At 32.2% G+C, this 22,051-nt stretch overlaps 1 long non-coding RNA gene across 1 annotated transcript; it reads left to right on the forward strand.

Annotated features, from left to right (window-relative positions):
• The first annotated feature begins 20,804 nt into the window (after positions 1 to 20,804).
• LOC115883970 lies at positions 20,805 to 21,074 on the forward strand. Its single transcript, XR_004050481.1, has 3 exons — positions 20,805 to 20,859; positions 20,915 to 20,953; positions 21,012 to 21,074. It is a non-coding gene; the product is annotated as an uncharacterized LOC115883970 (long non-coding RNA).
• Positions 21,075 to 22,051: the final 977 nt, after the last annotated feature.

Below are 22,051 nucleotides of genomic sequence, written 5' to 3' on the forward strand. Positions count from 1 at the left end.
CAAGAAAATTTGTACGGCCTAAAAGTAAAATTTAGTGATTATCACAGCCCCTCTGTGACATAAAGAAAATACATGTGGCTATCTATTTCAAAAATTAAATTGTTCAAAGGTCATATACATAGACAAACAAATAAAAAGAGACTGACACGTCTCATGGCAAAGAGTGGGACCGCGTTCCCGTAGCGCAACTCAGAATAACAATTTTGAAACCAATTAGCAGAACCATGGCAGGACGTACGTCTTTATTGCTATCTTTCTTTATTATGTGTGCTTTATATGAAAAAGAAAGAGATGGGTATAAAACGTATCGTAAAACATTATCGCATATTCTGGCTGGCGGAAAATTTAAATTAGCCATTATTAGTAGTATTCTTTCATTCTGAAACTGAAAATTTTCACTTAAACTGATTTATTCCCTATACCACGTAAAGGTAGGGAACGTGGTTTAGGGAATAAATCAGTTTAAGTGAAAATTTGCAGTTTCTTTCAGAACGAAAGAATACTACTATTATAAGGGAAATTATAAAAAAAAACAAAAATTGTACTGTTTTATAAACATATTTATTTATATATAAAAATAAATAAACTTTTTATAACATAATAACAAAAAATAGCAGTGTTTATTCCACCCACCTACCAATTTTAAATGCAGAAGAACTGACTGTTACAGAAAACGATCGGAAAATTCTTTTAAAGGGCATTAAAAATCTCATTTTCGAAAAAAACTGCCTAATTGCAATAACAAAGTGAATATCCAAGCAAAGAAGACTTTATGAGAATCATGATCCTGAACCATATTCCAAGTCCAGTTTTAATCCTAAAACAAAAGTAAAATAGGTATATTAATAAAGTTTCTGGTTACTATAAACCAGCTATAAACTACCTACCCAAAAAATGAAAAAAATTAATTGTATTAATTTCTTATGTTAAGAGACGTTCGAAATATTTTTGACACTATTATTTCTACTTTTTTCTTAATAAGATGATAAATATAACTACTTACGTTTATTTTACCGGGTGTCTTTAACATATCTATCAGAGAAAGAGGGCACCAATACATATAGAAAATAGATGATACGGGCTCCTGCAGCAAATAAAATAACAAATAGTATAACCTGAAATTATAAGTAACAAAATATAAATACCTATATGGAACAAAGGAATTTGTTCCCTATCCATATTCATAAGTCAATAAAATGGAGAGTTTAGAAAAAAAGGTAAATCACCAAAAGAAAAATTAACAAACATGACGAATTGTCATGATGTTGTCATCTTGGTTGTCATGATGACGAAAACGAAAAGCGATTGTTCTAATTTCTATTTAGAAATTACGTTTTATATGGCTGCTTCTTTCTCTCTTGTTATATTAGAATGAGATAGTGGGCCCAATAGACGCAATGCGCAGATCAACATAAATAGAACGAAATTTTGCGTTCTGAGTTGCGCTACGAGAACGTTGTCCCTCTCTTTGCCATTTAATTTGCCAGTCTCTTTTTATTTGTTTGTCTATGGTCATATAGTAATGGAGGTAGCTGTCATGAAATTGAGCGATTAAAAAATTATCATAAATCATTTTTTTCAAATGGAAACCCACTTTTTTATTTCACTGATGCAAAGATTTTCCAATTCGTTACTTTTTGAGTATACATGTTCCTATACCTAAAATAAATCGTTTTTAAATTATTTAAGATTTAGTGTTAAAACATATTTTTCTTGATTTTATCTAGCTTCCTTTGACATTAAGTGTCAAACAGTCAGACAATTTATTTCCATCTGTCAGAAAACGAATTATTAGAATTTCCTATATTACATATACTGCCTGCTTAAAAGTTTAGAAAGTGTATTCTAATAGTTGATATTATTAATATCAACTATTAGATATCACATTCATTAATTCTTATATTTAAATTTCTACCTGTTTGGCCTATATGTATGATACTGCATATTTCTAAAACCAAAATGAAAGCAAATATAGGTACAAACATTATAGATAAAAGCCTTGTATATGAATTTTTAAAGTAGCTCAACGTAAGACGTTTATGGATGTAAAGCACCAGATGGCGAGGCGTATTTCACGGTCTTTTATTACAGAAAAGTATTTTTTGTTACTCTGAATTTTGAAGGGACCAATAAAAACAGAGAAAATAAAAATCGATAATTTTCGGACTGTGCCAATTGGTTACTAATCGACCAGATACTTTTTATCTATTAGATATGCTATAAAAGCTGGTAATTATACAATTCGACCATTGTAAATACCCGACAAATTCCGCAAGGCCGACGAGGCCGATGCTTTTCACTGATAAGAAAAAAAAATGTTTGTTTAGATAATTTTCGAGATATTTTTTCTTTCTGAATGCACATTTTTAAAGTACCTATTTTTTATTTTTTGTCCGCTTGATCTATTATACTGGTCGCACGTATCGAAGTTCTGTTTCTTCTAGTTTTAAAAAATGTTCTTATTTCTTTGTAGTTATAGTGGTTGTACTGTAAAATTAGATTACTTTTATTAAGTTTAATTATAATGTTTAGGGTAGAGTACCAGAAATAGTTGAGTAGCGTTTTTATAGTTTATTATTTTGTAGTTAAGTAGTAGGTGAAGGAATAATTTGGTTATTTTTTTTTTGTTTGATTAATTAGTAAGTTTGATAATTTTTTAGTGTAGAATACAAGAAGTAGTTGTGTAGTGTTTTTATAAGAGATTATATTAGTTTATTTTGTAGATGAGTAGTAGGTGAAGGTATTTGGGTATTTTTTCTTTTTGTTTTTGTTCTAATTGTAGTATGGGTATCTCGGAAACTACTGGAGATAGAGAGTCGGTTAAATGGGGAAAGAATTGCAGTTTTGTGGGGTCATAAATTTGCGCCTTTCGGATTTTTCGGAGAAGTTCAAGGCTTACTAGATATTTCGAAAAAAACAAATTTTGGCTATTTTAAAACTTGTCTCTAATTCCATTATAATCTACCGTATGATCGAATAAAAACGGCGTCAACGATGGCTATGAAATGAAGATCGCTGTCATTTTATATGTACAATTATATGGGAAATATCATCGATCGTCATTTCATAGCCATCGCTGACGCCGTTTTTATTCGATCATACGGTATTTTAGAAAAAAAGTTTTCAGATAAAAGTTGTAGATAATCACATACCTACCTAATGAGTTTGTGTTTTTTGTTTTTTTTTCTAAAGCCTGTCATTTTTGACATATGACACAAACATTATGTTTTTTTTTGAAATGGAAACCATAGTTGGCCATGACTTCATAAAAAGCGCCATTTTTTAAGCTTTTCAGCGATATAGGTATAATATGTTTTTTTTTCGAAAAATTACAAGTTATAGCCAATTCTTTTCTTTCTTGGCTAATTTCCATACCAATAATACCATGCCAATTAGATGGCATCAAAAATGTAAAAAGTTTTATGTTTTCAAAAAAAAATATCGTGAAATTCATAAAGCACTCAATTTAGAATAAAATAACCTAAAAATGCATTAAATCAAATTAAAACAGGTATGTAACTTTTTTTTAAATATTAATTAACAGCAATTAGCATTATCATAAATTATTATAAATAATGTACCAACATATCGTAATAATAATTTCTTTGTTAATCCGGTTTATAATTCTTAAAATAACAGGCAAAAATAATCCACAATTTACAATAAAATAAAAGTTTCGTGTAAATTTCTTAATCAGCTGATCACTATTAAAGTTCGCAGAAACCCCGGCTATATTATTACATTACTCTGAGGAAAATAACGAAAATAATCGATATTTTTGACTCCGCTCCGAAAGGTTCACGATTTGTCCTCCAGTTGGCAGCACATTTTGTCTAGTCGGTTGAACAACTTTAAGAATATATAAACAAGGATAAAAGCAAGTAAAGCAACAACAACAGCCCCAAAAATCATATCAGTTTTAATATTTTTTGAAATGTAATGGTAAAAGTATTATTTAAAAAAACTTTTGTCAATTTCGTGCGTCCTTTTTTTATCTGAGCACTGGTCGATCCGAATAATTATTTTTTCTGGATGCATGAGCAAATGAGGTACGCTCATATTTCATTAATCCTTGATATTTGAGAGTAGAGTATTAATTGAGTTGAATATTTAGACAAAGTAGTGAAAAAAATTTTTAAAAAAAAATAATTATTTGACGTAATTCAAGAAAGTGTGAGCAATAATGGAGTAAAGCTAAAGCAATAATAAATCAAACCCAACGCCAGCGTTTACGTTTTCAATGTCCAATAACACGGCGTAAGAATCCCGAGAGCATCCCCCATGTTCGTTACGTCAAACTTATATGGAAGCCCACCCCTCGAGTCGCGACAATGACAAATGGCCCTCTATCGATTGACAGTGTATCATAAGGGATGGGGGATGCAAGCCCTAATGCGTTATTCGCTCTGCTTGAATCAAAATAAATATTATTGGATGACGAATTCTTTTTTCTGTTGTCACTCCGGTATGTTGGTAATTTATTTAAAAAAAAAACGACTCGCACTTTTAAAAAAGTGCGACTCGGTGTAGCTCACGGAAGGTTTCGCATAAAGACTATATTTTTACGATTTAGTTACAAAATGTACAGTTTTTAGATTTTTATCTATACTAGTAGTATATGTCAACGCAAAATGCACTATAAATTTTTTTTTCTTTTACCACAGCCACTGTGACATAAAAAATTGAGAGATTAAAAAATTATCATAAACCATTTTTTTCAAATGGAAGCCAACTTTTTTTATTTCACTAGTGAAAAGGTTTTTCAATTCGTTACTTTTTGATTATACATGTTCCCATACCTGAAATAAATCGGTTTTAAGTTATTTCAGATTTCGTTTTAGAGCTTAATTTTTCTTGATTTTATCTAGCTTTCTTTGACATTAAGTGTCAAACAATCATACTAATTATTTGAGTATCGTACATTATAAATACTGCTACTAGAACTGTATAAAGTATATTTAAAAAAATATATCTCGTATTGTAGTGGTATGTAATAGTTGATATTAATAATATAGTATATGATCGAAAAAAAACGGCGCAAAGCTGGCTTGGAAACGTCTACAGAAAACCGTTGACGTTCTGTTAAAATGACACATCAAGTTAAACTTCAAAATTAACAATAATTACTACCTGATAACAATTACTTAATCAGGTAAAACCAAAAAGCTTCAAACTTTCTGTATGAATATTTTTAATTTGTTTTTAATTTTTACATATACCGGGTGTTGCATCGTCGGACGGGACATAGGAAATCCTATGTAAATTTTAATGGGGTCAATTTTTGGCTTCCCTAATTATTTTAGAGAATAATTCTATTTAGGTTTATTGAAGAGCACTAAAACCCACATTCAAAAGAATAACTTTAGATATTTTTGATTAGCTCGTTTACGAGTTATCGCCGATTTCTTTTTAAATGTTTCTCCATTCTAATGGCCCTGTATTTACTTATGAGCACCAGTCAAGGTAAAAGATAAAAGTCAAATGAAGTTGTCATTTCAGAAATTTACCTATTTAGTGCTTTATTATTATTGAAAACTCATTCCTACATCGGAAATCTTAAATATGTATTTATAAATACAAATTAATATGAATTAAAGTAAAATAAAGTAATCAATTACAAGGTTAATTATAGTATTATTACAATATTCAATAACTTATTAATTTAGGTACTATTAAATTGTTAGACCTTTAGGATTTAAGAAGATGTTCAAATATTAACCCATCGACTGCTATACAATAACCCAGGCGATCATAATATTCTCTTCTTACATTCGCTAGTTGGTAAACTGAAATTCTATTGCATTCTGCAGAAATAGCATTTTTTAACTCGTCTAGATTTGGGAATTTTTTATCCTTGTATATCCTGTTTTTTAAATGGCCCCAGAGAAAGAAATCATTTGGCGAAATATCAGGAGATCTTGCTGGCCAATTTACTGTATGATTTAGGCCAATAATGTTTCCGTTAAAACTATTGTCTAAATATTCCCGAACAGCCAAGCTACTATGTGCCAGACAACCATCCATTTGGTACCAAACTTCCTGATTTTCCCTAGCAGCATCATGTCAAACAGGTAAAATATGATTTTCGAGTAGTTCCAAATAATATTCTGCATTTAAATTTCGCGTAAGAAATAATAGCCCGATAATATTGTGTCCGAATATCCCTGCCCAAACATTTACTTTCTGTGGATATTGCGTCCTTGTTTCGACAAACCTGTGTTGGTTTTCTTTGTTCCAATATCGATAATTTTGAACATTGGGTTCATTATTAAAGGTAAACGTGCATTCGTCAGTGAAACATATGTTTTTTAAAAATTCCCTATCCGTGTTTGCTCTTTCCACCATATCAAAACAAAACGCCTGCCGCCGTATTTCGTCCCCATCTCGTAGCTCTTGGTGCTTTTTATATATATTTAAAGGAATAGTATTTATGTCGTTTCAAAATTCGAAACGTTGTAGTGTGATCTATTCCTATTTCATCTTCAATTTTCCTTGTGCTGATCTTTCCATCGTCCTCTTCCACGCACAATAAATCATTTCATGCATCTTCTCTTTGTTCCTGCCTTGCTTCACATTTGCAGTTATTTATTAGGGTACCTTTGGTCTCAAATCTCTGGATATTCCTTGCGATTGTAGATTTTCCAGGTATCGGTCTATTGGGATACAGAGCAGCAAACATGTCCGACACCTTTTGATAACTTTTTCCTTGACAATACCATTTAATCATCAATACTTTTTCTTCGGTAGTGTAATTCATGGCTAATATTTTCGATGTAGGTATGAGTTTTTAATAATAATAATAAAGCACTAAATAGATAAATTTCTGAAATGACAACTTCATTTGACAGTTATCTTTTACCTTGACTGGTGCTCATAAGTAAATACATGGTCATAAGAAAGGAGAAATATTTAAAATGAAATCGGCGATAACTCGTAAACGGGCTAATCAAAAATATCTAAGGTTATTCTTTTGAATGTGGGTTTTAGTGCTCTTCAATAAACCTAAATAGAATTATTCTCTAAAATAATTAGGGAAGCCAATAATTGACCCCATTAAAATTTACATGGGATTTCCTATGTCCCGCTCGACGATGCAACACCCGGTATATGTTATGTTCCTTAAAATCGAAGAAGCGATTGCCATACATTACTAAAACCTACAGATTCATGAGCAATACATAATGAAGAATGAAATATTAATGAGAGATCCGCCACATAGGTATAGACATTTTTTGCTGTAGAAACTTCTAATGCACTCTCAGCCCGGGACACCCTGTATATACTATTCAAATAAAATAAAATATTTCAATATTTTACCGTGCAAATCCGGACTCAAGGAGATTATTATAAAGCGTTCCTATACCTATTACAAGTTATGCCACTTAAAGAATCTCGTTCCATATCTGTGGCGATGCGACGGGGCCGGGAGAAAAATAATGGCGGCCATAGGAAAGCACTTAACTTAAATACTCTCCCATATAATTTTAATGTCGCTTCCTGACAACTCTGTTATGTCGGGCCGTTGAGGTTCATCGTCTATCGTTTGTTTACTAAAAGGCTTTCACATCACTACTAATGGTACCGCAATTTGTTTCAATTATGGAATTTTAGAATTGGCGTTTTTTTTTCAGTTTGATTTTCTATGGTGGCCAAATAAGATTATTCTTGGTATGAATATTTTAAAGGTTATAGCGTGCAGTGCATTCTTAGATCTTATAAACTTCGTGGATAAGTAAGGCTGTATTCCGTTGCAAAACCAGACGAACCAGACCGGTAAACTACGGCAAAGAGCGCCTGAAAAATATCGGTTTGAAACGAAACGGTTTGATAAAATATTGTAAACGTCAAATTTTGACGTTTTCTAAATTTCAATACCTCTATTATAAAATTTATCTTTTATGCATTTTTAATGTACAGGGTGTCCCACTAAAAATAGCTCTCGGCTGTATTTCGGAAAGTATTAGCCGTAACGGCTGCGGAAAAAAATATTTATAACTAAAGAGGCTATGGGAAATGGCTGGAAATTATTTTCAAGTTTGTAGAACGACCGCTAGGGGGCTCAACTGCAACAAAAAATAAGAAAATGGAGTTTTTACACAATTTTGCCTAAATAAGGTGTACTATAAGTAACAGCTTCATAATCTCTAGTATATTTTGAATATTTTTTGTTAGAGCCATTTTCCCCTATCTACCAAAATAAAGTGGTGGGGAAAGGTTGGATCTGTTTTTATTTGAATATTAATAACTCTGGACTGAATGGTCGGAATCCAACAAGCGAGGACTCGTTTAAAAGAGCGTTTCTTACTTTATATTACACCATATAAACAATAATAATAAGCTTTTGAACGTAGACGCTAGGGGGCGTTGTCTTACAATTTAATAAACATTGCGCGTTTTTTCAAAAAAATTAAATGAAATAGTATATGTAATTTTAGCTGCTACTAAAGAGTAGTAAAAGCTTAAAAAGTCAGCGAAAACCGCATCTTGATATCTTCTTTTAAACCGAAGATGTTAGCAAAATTATAATAAATACCAAAAAATAAGTCCTTAATTACCTTATTTTTACAACACGGTGTCAATAGCCCTCTTGATTATGCCCATTCTAACCTAAAAATAAGATAGAAACAGTTAGTTTATTTTAAAATCGACGATATACCAGAATATTATAATATCAGATATATTAATATCTAATAATTAAGATATTAATAATAGTGAACAAGAAACGATGATTCAGTGAAGTCATAGTAGGCTTTGGAAAAAAGTTGCTTTTGACGTAATAGTATAAACGTCAAATTGTTATTAGATCAACATTTTGATAATCTTAGCAGTGTTTTTGTAATCTTTTGATTGCTTTTTCAAAATGCCAACAACTTCAACTACTTCAAATAATAAAGGCATTTTGAAAAAGCATTTAAAAGATAAAAAAAAACGCTGTTAAGACTATCAAAATGTTGATCTAATAACAATTTGACGTTTATACTATTACGCGAAAAGCAACTTTTTTCCAAAGCCTACCATGACTTCACTGAATCATCGTTTCTTGTTCACTATTATTAATATTTTAATTATTAGATATTAATGCATCTGGTATTATGGTATTCTGGTATTTCTTCGATTTTAAAATAAACTAACTGTTTCTATCTTATTTTTTTATTAGAATGGGCCTAATCAAGAAGGCTACTGATACTGTATTGTAAAAATACGGTAATTAAGGGCTGATTTTTTGGTATTTATTATAATTTTGCTAATATCTTCGGTTTGAAATAAGATATCAAGATGCGGTTTTCGCTGACTTTTTAAACTTTTACTACTCTTTACTATCAGCTAAAATAACACATGCTATCGTATTTCTTATTTTTTTTTGAAAAAACGAGCTGTTTGTTAAATTGTAAGAAAGTGCCCCCGAGTGTCTACGTTCAAAACCTTATTATTATTGTTTTTATGGTATAATATAGAGTAAGAAACGCTCTTTTAAACGAGCCCTTGTTTGTTGGATTCTGATCATCTAGTCCGGAGTTATTAACATTTAAATAAAAACCGATCTAACCTTCCCCCACCACTTTATTTTAGCAGATAGGGGAAAATGGTTCTAACAAAAAAAGTCCAAAATTTACTGAAGATTATGAAGATATTATTTATAGTATCCATTATCTAGGCAAAATTCTGTAAAAAATCTATTTTCTTATTTTCCATAGCAGTTGCGCCACCTAGCGGCCGTTTTACAAACTTGAAAATAATTTCCAGGAATTTCTCATAGGTTCTTTAGTTATAAATATTTTTTTCCGTAAGCCCTACGGTTAATACTTTCCGAGATACAGCCGAGAGTTATTCTTAGTGGGACATCCGGTACCTATTCTCCGCTTTTATGGTTGCTTCTTCTTTTCAATGGAGTTTAATATTGAAAAGTACTTTATTAATTATAAATTGTTAAACTCGTTAGACAGAAAGAGTGTTCATTCAAGAAACATGGCCATTTTTCCAACAGCTAAATACTCTTTTCATGAAAAATAATAACGGCACGCAAAGACGATGACGAAGGACGGTATATACAATCAGTCGGCAGTCCGATCAGTCGTACATCATAGTACGCACGGGTTTTGTTGCTTGGAATTTTCCACTTGGAATTTTGCATAATTTGCTTTTTAAACGCATATCGTATAACAAATTAGTGATCGTTATTAACATGCATTTGTCATTTTTTATGAACAAATTTTAGGATATATGGATTCTTTAAAGGAGTTTCTGAAAAAATGGAGATTAGAGCATTTATTTGCTATATTTGAAGGTAAGAGACATTTACCTAATGCACCTGTTTAGATAATGCATGTGTGACTATAGATAGAATAAGAATATAGGTATCGATTTTTTTATGCATATAATTACAAAATTTTTAGAATTTCAAGTCGTATTAAAAAATTCAAAATGTGACCAAAGCTTATAATTTTAATAATTTATTTGCTTTACTTTGATTAATCGTGATGTAACATTTCTTTGTAATTTGTAGAGTGATGAATCACCCCAAAAAATACCAGCCATGAAGAAGCAGAAATAACTACTATCGAGGAAAATAATATCACTACTTACTACAAACCAGGAAGACCTAAATTTATCAGAAAATAATATACCTCGTAATATGCCTGTATGCCAGTATATGATGTATAGACTTCTCTTAGATCAAAATAAATTTTAGTCGAGTCAATAGTATTCGCTATTGGTTTAAGAAAAGTGTCTTTTTAATCAAGAAAAGTCCCTTTTCAATCATTCAATCAAGAAATTTTGCATGAATCAAAGAGACTATTGTTCTTGTAGCAAGAACTTCTTTGCATATTCATTTTGGGTCAAAAGTGAAATACTTTGGACCGATAGATTCCTCTATTCTCTAAACTAATTTTTTAAGGCTAATGAAAAGATAGTTAATGCTTTGGGCAAAGAAACGTCGTTCTTGGCCCTATTGAAAAGCGCCAATCTTTTGGGTCAAAGTCATATTCATTTCGACTGAGAGATCCTTTTTTTCAGTGTATGATTTCAGAGCTTTGTGAAATGCGGGAAAGAATAAAAGTGACTCGATATTCGAAGGCAAATCATGGTACATTTTCTTGGCATTGTACAGTATTGAGCCCTTCACTAGTTCTGAGCTCGGGGTTGGCAGATAAATATCGTGCTCTTAGAATATGTCCAAGAATCACCTCCTTAAATATTAGCAAGTTACTAAGGAACACCCTGTGTGTCATAGAACACCCTGACTCACGACTGAGGAGACAGTGTCCTGTTAAAAACTGTTAAAAACCTCGTGAGAATCCGAAGATAGGTCTTAAATCTTAAATCAATTGATTAAAATCATTGATTTTCCTTGGTTTTAAGTGCTTAGAGTGCAGTAATATTTGTTCTTCTATAAAAACACAACCTCCATACCTATTATTACCCGACACGAAAATCTGATTTTAACAAAACGCTTTTCCTAACCTCCCGATTCTCCCCCAAATACCCTCCTCCCCGCCGAACGAATTTATCAAGTAGGAAAAAAAGCATTCGTCCCCACCTCTCGCTCCGCCTCCCTTCGACTTGCCTAACATGATATCCGTTCTATCATTAATTACGGATACAGATCGGCGAAGGACCCATAAATAAAATTCGACGTGCCATTTGGCAACGTCGCGCGCAGGGGTGGGGCGGATGTGACGCGATGATGGAACGAACTCGAGAGAAAAATGAGCGCGTCAAGAGGAAAGCCGGGGCGGGGTTGCCAAGTCGACGATCTTTGAGGATTTTTTTTTAGGGAAAAGTCCCTATTTTATTAAGATTTTTTTTTTTAAATCGTCTATTAAAACCTACTGTCTTTATTATACAGGGTGGTCCGAACTATTCCGGAAACTTCGGCAGCATATTCTGCAGATAAAAATAAGTATTGACAAATAAATAAAGCTGTCTCTTTCGTTGTCAGTTTTGAGTCAACATTTTTTAATTCTCTTTCGTGTCGATTGCTTATTGAATTGGAGCCAGAAATGGCTCAAAACGAAATAAGTAAATTACCAACAGATATTGAGGCTGAGGCGACAAACGCCATATCCAAACTACTTCCATTTAAATCCCGAATAATGTATGAAAAGGAATACAAAAATGTTCAAAAATAGAAGGAATTAAAAAACGTGCGAGAAGAAATAAAGTTTTTAACCTATCTTCGCTGTTAAAGTATCATTTTAATCTACCCTTGCGGTTAAAGTCTATTTTATTTACTATTTTTGATAGATATAAGGCAATTTTAACAGTTGTTATAGAAAAAAAGTTCGAAGATGTTCGAACATGACAGAAATAGACCTTTACCACCAGAAAATGATATAGAAACCGGACCAGAAATAACAACAGATGAAATAGAATATGCGCTGAAGAACATGAAGAACGGGAAAGCACCTGGCCCAGACGAACTACCCATTGAAATGATAAAACTGCTTAAGGAACATAGCTTGGATGCACTTGCTGAGCTCTTCAATGCGATCTACAGATCAGAACATACCAAAAGACTGGTTGGTGTCGACCTTCATTGTGATTCCTAAGAAAGCCAACGCAAGATTATGTAAAGATCATAGGACCATAAGCCTAATGAGCCATACACTCAAACTATTTTTAAAAATAATTCACAACCGTGTGTATAAAAAACTGGATAACGACATCACCGATACACAGTTCGGTTTCCGCAATGGAGTTGGCACGAGAGAAGCATTATTTAGTATAAACGTGTTGACTCAGCGCTGTTTGGATGCTAACAAGGATGTGTACGCCGGCTTTGTGGACTATGAGAAAGCATTTGACAGAGTCCGTCATGAACAACTTATCAAAATTCTGAGAGAAAAGCAAATAGATACCACAGATGCCAGAATTATTGAAAACCTATATTACGACCAAACAGCAAACATCAAGATAGACAATAAATACACGGAAAAGAGCAACATCAAACGTGGTGTACGACAGGGATGTATACTTTCCCCGCTATTGTTTAATATGTACTCGGAAGTCATCATGAGGGAGGCATTACACAATGAAGCAGCTGGAGTAGTAGTAAACGGAGTTCCTATAAACAATATACGATACGCAGATGATACCGTACTGCTAGCAGAAAGTATACAGGACCTGCAACGAATGGTCTAAAAAGTGTATGAAATAAGTATCCATTAAGGCTTGAATATGAACTTTAATAAAACAAAATTCATGATATTTACCAAAACACCAAATCAAAATACTCAACTGATCGTAAACCATCAGATAATAGAGCGAGTCTATAAATATAAATATCTAGGAACCCTGATCAACGACAACAATGATTACTCATCAGAATTAAAAACGAGAATTGAAATAGTACGTAACACCTTTATTAAAATGAAGCAATTCTTTTGTTGCAAAACTTTAAGTAACCACCTTAAAATACGAATGCTAAGATGCTACATATTTACAATAATGCTCTATGGTATAGAAGCTGCCACTCTAACAAAACAAATGCTTAAAAAGATAGCTGCCTTCGAGATGTGGCTTTACAGAATAGTACTTTGGATATCATACGTTGACAGAATTACCAATGAAGAAGTCTTACGAAGAGTCTCAAATGATTTAGAATTGTCCCAAGAGGTTTGGTTTGGTTTGGTTTGGTTTTGGTTTTGTTTTGGTGAAAATCAGAAAACTCCAATATATGGGCCACGTAATGAGAGGTACAAGATACAAGCTTCTATTACTAATTATCCAGGGTAAACTAATAGGGAAGAGAAGCATAGGAAGAAGACGGATGTCGTGGTTTCTAAATCTTAGAGAATGGTTCAACTGTACATCCAACGACCTGTTCAGGGCAGCAGTCAACAAAATAAAATTAGTCATGATGGTCGCCAACCTTCGCAAGAAGTCGGCACCTTAAAAAGAAGAAGAAGAAGATAGAAAAAAAGATTTCTTTTTATTATTTTTTTAATTGTTATAAACAAATTGCCCGGTGGTTGCAAGGAGTCCGGTGGCGTAGAGGTACAGGCTCTCGTCTACCAATCTCAAGTTAGTGGGTTCGATTCCCACACCCGGCATTGCATCAGCCGACTATTTTTATTAAAATAAAAATAGTTTGGGTACCTAGGTCGACTCAGCCTTAAATGAGTACTTGGGATTCACAATCCTGAGGTAATAATAGGCGGTTGAAGCGTAGTGCTAGCCACATTACCTTCCTTGTATACCGAACGGCTCTATTATGGCAAGCTGTACCTTGCTACTCCCAAGGCGTTAAACGCTATATACGGGAGCTATTATTATTATATAAACAAATTAATTTTCACCATTTTTTTAATATTTCATTCTCTAATAAAAGTAGACATGTGTTGGTTTTCTTATATTAAAAAAAAATATTTTCTACTCGTATTGCTAATACAACTTTTGACATTGGTATGACTTGAAACTTGTCTTTGTCATCCGCTCTTTTGCTTTTATAATCAAAATATCTTTTAAATTATTGTAGATATGACAATAATGCTTCAAGTCTTTTTTGTTTAGCTCCAGTGCGTGCCATACAGCTCTAGTATTCAGTAAACATCTACGTAGTTTGTTTTGTTCGTGTGTTTTATTCTTGTGGAATTTTGTTGTTGTTAACTTATTTATCTTAGCTTTGCTAATAACTACTCTAATAAATTCATATTTAACCCATAGCCAAACATTAAATGATAATAAACACAAACTTTTAGAAAATCCTACTCGACAAAGAAATCAACGACAACCCGGCAACAGCGCTTAACCCCCGTGGCTCCCATTTGAAGGGGACGAATACCGGACCGGGGGTTATTCCGACCTTGATGGATTACCGCCGCCCCCTTCGTTCGGGTGGGAGACCCCCTTCCGCGCCTCCCTCCCTCCTGGTGCCTGCCACTGCGACACGCGTCCTAGCCCTCACCCAATTAGAATTTCTACGATTGAATCGGGGGGATTCGGCTGGCGGTGATTATTTCTTTAAAAAGGGGGGATAACGGGGATGTTTTGATTGAGGAATTTTTGATTGGATTGGGGGGTCTAAGATTAGGGGATAGGGGTTATGGAAGAATTAGAGAGTATGTTACAAAATAAAAGAAACAAAATTATTTCTTTATCTCCTACGAGCCCTAACAACTAAATGTTCGGACAAACAAAAAATTATTAAAAACCTTTATTTTCATTAACTGAATTATTTACATTTAAGAAATACATTAAAAATATATTAAAATCTAACATTTCTAATGAGTATTTAAATAGTTTAGTTTCTATAAACATTAAAATAAACTGTAGGTCAATAAATAAACAACAAGATTGCACAATATCGTGACAACTAAATGTTCGGACACTTTAAAAAATAACTGTTCTAATATGGCGTTACATCGGCATGAACTTTTGCAACCACTGCAAGCCTGTTTGGCATTGTTTTTATTAATGATTGACATACGCCAGAATAAAAAATTTGCCATAATTCACTTTATATCATCGTCAAATGGGCAACGGTTTCTTGAGGATCGTGGCACAATTTTTGTTTTGTTTTATGTCTCGATAACATTAAGGTCCGGACTGTGCGAAGGCCATGAGGGAACCTTATGTATGGCATGCCCCGCCATCCTGTTGAAATATAAAAGTATTGTCCTGGTCTTTACCAGAACAATTGGTTACAAGGACCTTTGTCCTTCCCACTTGACAGAAGAATATTTTTCAAGATTTTTTGATTTTTTAACGCATCAATTATGCCTTCTACCACCTCATACTTTTCTGGGCCTATTTTGGACATACACCTTCAAATCATAATGCCTTTAGGAAATTTCACTGTCCTTTTGAGGCAATCTTTATCAAATAGACACTCTAGCGCAGCGCCGGTGTTCGATTATATTTATTATATCGATACTAAGGTGGCTCATGTGCACATGTAATCCGTGCACTTGCCATTTGCGATTGGAATTATTAGCGTCGGATTGGGAAATAATTAAATTTTTTACCTTAATGTCAATTTTGTAGTTTGTGATATCAGAAGTTTCAATCCGACACTGATAATTCTAATCGCAAACTGCAAGTTCAAGGATTACATCTGCACGCATGCATGATCTTTATGACAGATGGACAGTGGAATTTCCTAAAGGCATTATGCTTTTAGAGTTTATGGCCGCAAATGGGTCTAGGAAGGTATGAGGTGGTGGAAAGGCACAACTAATGTGTCAAAATATCAAGAAATTTTGAAAAACAGTTTTGTGCCAAGTGCGAGAGGCCTTTACCAGGATATGAATTTTATATTTCAACAGGATGGCGGGGCATGCCATACGGCTAAAACTACTAAAAAATGGTTTAGATGACATGAACATCATGGTCCCCTCATGGCCTTCGCACAGTCCGGACCTTAATGTTATCGAGACATATGCCATAAAACAACACAAAAATTGTGCCACGATCCCCAAGAAACCGTTGCCCATTTGACGATGATATTAAGTGAATTATGGCAACATTTTTACTCTGGCGTATGTCAATCATAATAATAATATTAATAAAAATAATGCTAAACAGGCATGCAGTGGTTGCAAACGTTCATGCCGATATAACGCCATATTATAACAGTTATTTTTTAAAGTGTCCGAACATTTAGTTGTCACGATATTGTGCAGTATTTTTGTTTGTTTATTGGCCTACAGTTTATTTTAATGTTTATAGAAACTAAACTATTTAAATACTCATTAGAAATGTTAGATTTTAATATATTTTTAATGTATTTCTTAAGTATTGTAATATGTATTTCTCTATGGATGCAACATACAACCATGGTACAAAGAAAACAATGTATGATATTGCGCAGGTTGGTCGCTACGTCACAGGTGATAACAGGCGCTATTGGTCAGCACGCTCCGCGCGCCTGTTCAAATCGTCGAGATATTGTAACGAACCTATTTTTTTGTATATATACCGTCATTGAACTATCGCTAAGCAAGTTATAGGCTAGAGTCAGGCTAGGAAGCGAGAGACCGGAGTTCGAATCTCGGCCGGGGCATAACTTTTTATTTAATTTTTTAAATACTGTTGTATTCTATTAAATAGTTTATTTGTAGTATAAAAAATGAACTATATGTTCTGTTATTTTTTTATCTCCGTTATTAATATAAATTGATTGTTGGTACAATACCTCATTTAATATAAAATAATATTCTACTTTTTGAAATGTATCGTGCCCTAATTGTACCTAAAAGTAATATATTTTTACAGTGATATACATATTGTAAACTATTTAATATTTCCAGTCTCTTAAAAAGTTAATTTGTATTGAATAATTGCCTACCCCGATTAAAGGAAATGTGAGCTATAATCCTTGATGGGCATATTCTGGGAATGCAAATACTTCCTCTAAATTTTGGGTTTCGTTCAACCGATTTATTCTCAAAACTGAAACATCTACATATAAAAAGAAGCACAGGTCGCTAATTATAATTACCTTCATCCTTGGAATTACTTCTATTACAATTACAATACATTCATCTGCATTAGCATTTTCTACTTTTAGATTGCAAACAATTAAACTCCCAACATTTTTTAAATGATGTTACAATTCCTCTTGTGGTTACTTTTCCATAGATATCCTCATCTCTGTCCTCATGTCAGTTCAGAGACGATGAACATGAAAATTATTTACCATAAACATCGCAAACTAAAAACCTAATTAACAATTTTATACCGAATATAGAAGACGAACGAGGACAACTTAAAACCGAAATTAACGAAATAGCGGAACGATGGCGAACATACTGCGGAACACTGTATAAAGAAAAAGATCCTCAGCCTAGTTGCTCTTTCCACAGTGATATAATTAATGAAGAACCAGACATACTGAAATCGGAAATTGAAGCAGCAATAAAAAACCTAAAACATCATAAAGCCCCGGGACCAGATCACATCACGACCGAAATGCTCCAAGCGTCGAGAGATTTTGGTGTGGACATCTTGCACAAGTTATGTAATATGATATGGCGTACTCGCCAATGGCCATCAGATTGGACCGATTGTTCCACAATAACCATCCACAACAAAGGATCTCCAGCCAAATGCGACAACTTTCGTACCTTTGCGCTAATTTCACATGCCAGTAAGATTCTTCTTCATATCATTAACGAAAGGTTAAAACCATATATTCAACCACAAATCCCTCCAGAGCAAGCAGGATTCACAAGAGGTCGAGGAACACGTGAACAAATTTTGAATATCCGTCAGATTATCGAAAAGCCCTGAGAATTTAACAATCCGCTCTATATTTCTTTTCATAGACTATCGAAAAGCTTTTGACAAAGTCAAATGGTCAAAACTATGGATGGTTCTTAAAGAAATGGGCGTGCCTCTTCATTTGATTTCATTGATCCAGAATCTCTATGTAAATACTAAAGTGAATTACCACCAATGGCGTTACTTCGGAAGACTTCCAGCCTACCTGTGGTGTTAGGCAGGATGCATACTATCTCCTCACACTATTCAATATATATATATATATATATATATATATATATATATATATATATATATATATATATATATATATATATATATATATATATATATATATATATATATATATATATATATATATATATATATATATATATCCTATATATATATATATATATATATATATATATATATATATATATATATATATATATATATATATATATATATATATATATATATTATTTATTTTTTCTTGGCTTTAGGTCAGGTGAAAATGCGAAAACGGTTTTTATATTAAATGTTTCATGACGTTTCGACCTGGTAGGGTCTTTATCAAAATTTATTACTTGAACGTAGATTGTTTACTTATTACAACTTATCATTTTCTGAAGAATCTTAGCTTAGAAGAACATATATCCAAATTGGTTCCACAAATATATACAAACATGTAAATAAAAGTCGTCACAATTTTTGTATCGAGACATACACACATTTTAATGGATTTTACAACACTGTGTAAAAGGAAATTTTACAACACTGTAATGAAACAGTGTTGTGGAAATCCATTAAATGTGTATGTCTCTGTGCAAAAATTGTGATTTTATTGATATCATTGTGTTATATTTTGTGGAACCCATTTGGAATATGTTCTGTGCATAAAATTTCAGAAAGAAATGATTGAGTTATTGTAAGTAAAATAGTGATCTACGTTCAAGTAATAAATTTTTGATAAAATCCTACCAGGTCATGAAATCAGAACATATAAAATAAAAACTGTTTTTCGCATTTTACCTGGACCTAAAGCCAAGAAAAATTAAATAAAATATATATTGAGAGGTCAAAGAAAGGAATAAAAAAATATATATATATATACAGGGTGTCCCAGAAATGAGTGCAGATATTTTAGCTGGTGGTATAGTTCAACCCCAGAAACACGCCTATGAGGTTTTTTTTATGAAAAAATGTTGAAAATTTTATATTTTTCTTGACATTTTCCGGAAAATGTTGAAAAACTTTTGAGTGCCACTGTTCACTCCCTGGGAAATCGTTTACCGGGCATAGAAGTGTCGGAGAGAATGCAACGTTGCCACCTCCCTACCATACCCACATTCTGCATGTTTATCTATAAATTCAATTATTTTAAGTTGCTACACAGAAAAAAATACGAAAATTCATTTTATTCATATTAGTGTAGATTGCTCTACTAATTCTAGAGAAACGCGCAATATTTTTAAATATTTTTACAGTGGAGTAAAGCTGAAAAAATAAATCTTAACAATTATAGCTTCTTTTTTCGCCATATTAGGAAATATTTTCAATCGTTTCAATAAACAATTATAACCTTTAATGTTTAGTTAGAGCTTACCCTTTTAATGAAAGTGTTTTTTATCCAGCACACATATACGTAAACACATACACACCAAATATCACTTTTAAAATATTATTTAAAATTTTTCACATTATAATAATCAAACACTAAACTCATAAATACAATAAAAAATGTTAAAAAAACTTGCTTTAATAACTACTTATATCCGGAGGCTGATGGTAGACAGTCCGGGGTTTTCTTCGACATTTCTTCAAAACCGACACCAACCCCGACAACGATTTCGAAAACACTGGAGGATTACAAATTACAAATTTTTATTTAGAAATTTTTTACCTTAACGTCCCCTACACTGACTGATGTATTACTATTATGGGTCAACGTTTTGGTGGTTGTATAAAGATAGCTAAATCAATTTTCTAAATGTTTAATGTATGGGTAGGGATATCCCAAAAATAAAATATAAAAGTACAAGAAGGGTATACCCAAGAAAGAATTAAGGTAAAACTCAAAGAGTATTCTACGTTATCTAAAATATAAAAATATGGGAAGCCCCGACAAAAAATCTGACACCTGATATCAAAGTGATAAACAAACATCGGCGCATGCGGCAGCGAGCACTTACATAATTTTTCAGTTCATTGCTAGATGGCCTTTTACTAGGAATGCACTGCAAACAAATATTCAGCAAAACTAAAGTGTTTTTCCTTATTCTAAATTCTAACAAATAAATAAACCTGTAAAACTGTATAAATAAAATCGGTCTTCGATTTAAAAAAAAGATCGATTATACCAAAAATCGTTTGATAAAAATCACGTCGATTTGATAATAATCGATTCGAATTGTACATCCCTAGTTATGGTGTGTAGTTTAAGGTTATGTTTAAGGTTAATCGTGGAGTTGTTAAATTCGCACAAAAACAGAACAGAAAACAACAAAAACAATGCAAACAATGCCAAATAAACCTGTAAAAAGTACTTTTATTATTCAAAGAATGAAATATCATATGAATTCAGTTGGTATACGAATATTTTTTTTGATTTATTTATAATGTTTGGTGTCAAAAATATATGTGAGAAATGAGGTAAACAGTTTAAATGTCTTAATAAATTCGTTTTAATTAATCTATTAACTTTCAGGTATCTACCTAATGGTAGGAAGAAATTAATTATGTAATGGTAGGGAAGAATAATTTCACTTTAATTATGTATTAGAAAATCAGTAATCTTAAATTAGGATGCATCAATGGAGAAGAAGGCAATTGTAATCACAATACAATAATAGATCTACAAATACCAAACAATACATTAAATCAAAATCTCAGTAACACTGTTATTATGTAATCCCTGTGGTCTTATTAAGTATAAAGTTTTGTTTTACATGAAAATAATTATCCCATTTAATTATGCATTAAATTTTAGTGTCAGCTTATTGATAGCTCGATTACCAGTCAAATAGTTTCTGATGTTTCTATACTATATGAAGAAGAAAATTTGATCTGATTAGATTAATTCAGATGTAAATTTATGTTATACGGTAAGATATTTTTAAACAAACCAAGAAAGTTCTCTTCAGACAGAGTTCTGGTCTGAAATTGCAAATATTAACGAAAAGTTATACATGTAGTTTTCTATTCATAAATGATATTATTGATTTTATTCTAGGTGAATGTATCAGTCATATATTATGCAGAATATATTGAGAAAAATGGTAAAACTAACTAAAAGTGCTAACAAAATTTCTTAGAAGTTATCGATATACCTAATTATTAGAAGCTGTAACAAATGTTCAAAGAGTCAGAGTATACTTTATTAGAAGTGTGTTAGATAGAATTATACACTTTAAAGAAATATCTTTTATTATTGCAGGTGTGCATATTGTGTAATGCATATAATATGTGAAATCTATTATTACATACAAAGATTGAAAATTATTTAAGCAGCTACCTGTATGTTGTCTCACAAATCTCATTTAGTGAATGGGTTATTAAAAATTGAACATATTTACTCTGAGAATATTGTGGATATGGATATCTGGAAAGCATGTTATAACCATTTTTTTTTTAGGATTTATGAAATGATTACATAAATATACTAACAACAAATTGCAATGCATCTGTATATTAGAGACAAAGATGAAAGAGAGAGTAACAAAGGAATATATGTATTCAAAGAAAAATATCAAGACCATTTGTAGTAATTAAAATTAAAGAATAAAATGCATAAAATGTATACATATGATCGAAAAAAACGGCGTCCAGTTGGCTGGGAAATGAC

Source organism: Sitophilus oryzae, unplaced genomic scaffold (assembly GCF_002938485.1).
Source record: "Sitophilus oryzae breed Bouriz unplaced genomic scaffold, Soryzae_2.0 scaffold_2006_pilon_pilon, whole genome shotgun sequence".
Classification (NCBI taxonomy): Eukaryota; Metazoa; Arthropoda; class Insecta; order Coleoptera; family Curculionidae; genus Sitophilus; species Sitophilus oryzae.